Genomic DNA, 4,730 nt, shown 5'->3' on the forward strand with positions numbered 1-4,730 from the left:
TTTAGAGCAGGTGGCACACAATGGGAATAATAGGATAGGAATAAATGGGTGCAAATTTCTTAAAATAAGAGTATTTACCTTTAGTTTGTGTGGATAAATCATATGATCTGCCAACAAAAGGAGTATTTTACCCTTAAAGTAAGATTATTACATATTATGCACTTAAAATAAGAGACTGCAGTTGATTATTTGTTATTAAAAATGTAAATTGTTCTATTCCATCGACAAAGTGTCTCATTTACTTGGTCACTTCAAGAAAAATGCAGATATTATTCAAAAAATTTACTTAGATTTAGAATTTATTTCAGTGTATAAATTCCACTTTTCCAAAGCAGTGTCTCAGATTTTCCTCCTCTTACAGGTTACCGAGCCTTGGATGAAAAAATGATCCCCCCCCTCACAGATGAATTGCATCCTGTTGTGCAAAGAGGGCATGAAGTTTCTGTATTATCAGGTATCAGGGGACCCTGCAACTCCTGTCCCCAGCATCACTTCCCCTTTTTCTTGTAGATAGATGTAGATTGTGAGGTGCCTCTCACCGTTCAAGACCAAATGATTAGTTTCAGTTTCTGGAGGCTCATTCAGACGTTAGAACGAAGAAACTATTAATATGTATCCTGGAAACATGAAACAAGCAAAAATATCCCAAAAAGCTCCACATTATGGTCCAATCTAAAGACATTTATCAAGTCTCCAGATGAGACCAAAAGTCATAGACATTCAATTAGAAAATAATTTATCAATCAAACAAAAACAAAAAAAAAGGAGCCAATCTTTGCTCTCTCCTTAAAATATTGGTGGAGTGATGGCCTAGAGGTTAGAGCATTGCACTTGGATCCCAGACAGGGGCGGATTTAGGAAATTTGGGGCCCTAGGCAAAGACAGGCAGGGGGCCCTCTGCATCGAGAAGGCAACACATAAAGCAGACCCATTATGCAGATAGAGAAATGTTAATAGAATAGACATCCATTATCTGTTCTAGGTTGTGTCCCTCTCTTCTTGTCCCTTTTCTTCTTGTTTTCCTCTCTATGTTTTGTACTCAGCTCACTTTTCATGCTGTCTCTAAAGGAATGAAAGATTTTTTCCAAGCACTAAGCTCACTTAGCTGATTGCTCCTTCCTGTGTTTCCAAAAAGGCCAAAGTAAATAACCCAGTCCTTCTTTTCACTGTAGACAAGCCATGATCTGCTTATCTGTTCTCCATTTTTCATTTGGATGAAATAATAGCTGCATGAATCATGACAGCAGACAAGATAGAGGAGAGCAGGAGGCGGGGTTACCAATCTACTTGCTCTGGAGAGCAGAGTTCGCTGCTTTTAGATGTTGTCTCCAAAGTCTCCAGTAGCAGAAAAAAGTCTCTAGATTTGGCGCTAGGAGCTTTTTAGAAATCAAAGTGCTAGAGGGGTCTGAAAAGTGGCTAAATATAGCGACTAAAGCGCTAAGTTGGCAACACTGCTCTTTGCATGGTTTGTTTTCAAATGGTTTGCTGCTGTCTGTTTGGACCTTTCTGAACATGTGCAGCAAATGGACTGATCCAATATGGTGGACACTGAAGGGGGGGGCTGAGACACACTATTATCATCAGCGTTCTGATGGCATTTTAATGAAAGGATTTTTATCAAAAACATAATTAATGTGCACAAATAAGGAATAGTTGTATTAACCATACATGGAAACAGTTTTATGGGGCCCCCAGGACATTGGGGCCCTAGGCAACTGCTTAGTATTGCCTAATGGTAAATCTCCCCCTGATCCCGGAGGTTCTGAGTTCAAGTCCGGCACACTCCCATGGACTGCCACTCTTGGGTCCCTATTTTGTTAAGAACATTAATCCCAGACGCCTCACTGTGGCCGAGATGGGTTAAATACAGAGTGAGTTTGTGAGATTAATAAAGTTCTCAAAAAGAAATGTTATTGTAAATCACCTTTTTTTCTGGATCGCTGTAGGCAGGAAGGATCTTCTATAGATCTGTCTTCCACCAGGTCTGGAAAAGCCTCTGACTGATGGCCCTCTGTTGGATGTTCTGAAGAGGATGCTCAGAGTTGTCCATAATGTTCTTCATTTTATGAAGAGTTCTACTTTGTGGAATGATCTCCACAGGTTCTATAGGCGTTCCTATAACAAAACTGCCCTTCTTTATCGACTTGTTAAGCTTTTTTTTAAGTAATTAGCTCTAATGCTGTGATGGAAGCAGATCCAGGACCTAGGATTCCCTAAGGAGCGCTGTCTCTGTGTCCCGTCGTGGTGAAGGTGCTCGGTGCTGACCAGGAGGCTTGTTCGCAGATGGACTCCAGTGGTACAGCACACCACCTGGTAGGGTCTGACTCTGCAAGGTGTATCCCTGAGAAATGGCCCCCAGATTCAACATGCCAGCTTCTGTGTTGAAAGGGCACAACCTCTCTGAGGGCCAGCATGGCATATAAAGAGGTCAGTCAGCCGGATGGTCACCGTAGAGCATATATATGCTAGCCGGCTGGCTAGCTCAAGTGGTAAGTCAACCGGGTCAACAGGAAGTCTGGGTTTGTATCCCAACTGGGGGAATGAGCTGCCACTCTGGGTCCCTGAGCAAGACCCTTAACCCCTTCACTGCTCCCTGGGCACCGCACAATGGCATTTGAAAAATGGTTTTCTCTTTGAGTTTTCATTGTTTTATTTCTATTTTGTGTTATTCTTGATATTTTTGATTGTTTTTGAGTTCTTAGGTATTTCTTTTTTGCCCTCTGTTACCCTCTTGTGTCAGTCTCCATTCCCCCAGCTCCCCTCCAGATTCCTCTGTCCACACCTGCTCCCAATCTGCTGATTAGCCTGGTCCTTGTTTGTGTCTCCCAAATTTACATCTCCTGTTCTCTTGCTGTTTGCTGGTTTATCATCATTTCTTTGCCTTTCTTGTGAGTATTCCTGTTTTTCTGTATTTTGTGTCTTTTGTGGATAATGTTTTTGGATTTTTGCTTCCGTTGCGACCTTTTTTATATTAAATCTGCAAGAAACCACCTTCCGCTTCAGTCTCTACAATTGGGTCCTCCTCTCAACTCACTGAAGAGAAAATGCAAGAGTTTTTGGCATTTACTTAATCATTTTAAGTTACTTTAACTTAATTGTTTCATGTTAGCAGGTTTGGACATAAAGCAATTATGTTAAGCAACTAAATATGATTAAGTAAATGCCAAAAGCAATGGCAATATTTTTTCAGTGAACCTCCACTGCACCTGAAACAAAGATCCGACTCTGTCTGTATGAAACTGATTCTTACATGCTTTCTCTTCAGATCACTCTGTCCCTTTAATAGGAGCAACTTCGAAGTATGACTCACCATCAAAAGATGGAAAAAACTGCACTACTGAACATAAGGGTTTATATTACAATGTAATTATAATGATGGGGAATTAGAGACAAAGATTTGATCATACTCTGTATGAAACTGACTGTTGTACAGTTGCTGTTCAAATCTCTCCATCCCTCAAACAGGTCCGACTAAATACTGGAACCCTATCTTGTAAGGTGGAACATTAAGGAAGTATTCCTGCTTAGCTAGAAGTAGATTAGATAGGTTGTTGTTCACAAGACTGTGTGCCTTTCGAAAGCTTCTTACAGCTTGTAGTGGTACAATGGACAAAACATTTTAAGACCCACATTAAAAGGAAACAAATCAAAAGGCATTGATGGCAAAGTGTGGAAAAGACCATAATGCAACAGAATCGACAAGCTGTCCCATTGCTTAAGAATACTGTCAACCACTCCCAAATGAATAATTTCGTATTAATGAAAAGTGAGGAATACTTTGTGTACCTATTGACAAGTTTGCCTAAAATGTCAAATGTGGTATGTGGTCACTTGTCGGCACATGATATGCAAACCATGGTCCAAAAAGGGGGCGAGGTCTTTTACATTTCAGGTCCTTGTTAGTATAGTGGAGAGTATCCCTGCCTGTCAGGCAGGAGACAAGGGTGTTAGTTCCTATTGCAATAAGTATTCAGTCCAGTTGTGAGTACATGGTGTTCTTTTCCTGTTGGACACCAATGATTTTGCTTGTTAGACACCAATTGACTTAATTTGATGGTGCCCTCATCATTATCAGAGGTCATAGCATCACTGCCTATCACCTCCAAGTAGACCCTACCTCAAATGTCTTATAGGAAGCAAAGCCAGAGTGTTGGCTTAGCTGCTTTAAAAAACAATGAACAACACTTAAACTCAAGCATTGCCTGGGAAATGAAATGCAGATACCGAGTGGTACCCCTACAACTCATCAGGGCTGTCCACTTGTACATTGGATCCAACATTCAAGTCTTGTCTTTTAGATTTTCCCTTACAGAACAAAACCACAAAAATATTGTTATTACTCTCTGCCCTGCTCTGGAGACTGCACTCAGCCCTGTGTTGTGTCTGCTGGTGTGGGGAGACCATGGGTAATAGTGGGCCTCGTTGGCCAGTACTAACTGCTGTCCTCCAGGCAGTACTGTCTGAGGTGCCAGAGGAGGCTGCACACCGACGAATCTCTCTCTTGGAAAAGCTCCCTTGGAGATTCACCAACATGTTGCCAGCTGTACTGAGATAAAATGAAAGGCCATTTGTAAGTCAGTCTTTGATGAGCTGAGGCGTACTGGAAAACCCCCCAATGACATGACCAATCAAAAAACAGAAATGCTTCACCTCAAATATGAGCATGCCAACCTGTCGGATCTCCCCAGCTGACAGAACGTGATAGATGGTGAGAAAGGCACTTATGGGCA

This window comes from Cyprinodon variegatus, unplaced genomic scaffold (genome assembly GCF_000732505.1).
Source record: "Cyprinodon variegatus isolate N-32 unplaced genomic scaffold, C_variegatus-1.0 Scaffold1568, whole genome shotgun sequence".
Taxonomy (NCBI): domain Eukaryota; kingdom Metazoa; phylum Chordata; class Actinopteri; order Cyprinodontiformes; family Cyprinodontidae; genus Cyprinodon; species Cyprinodon variegatus.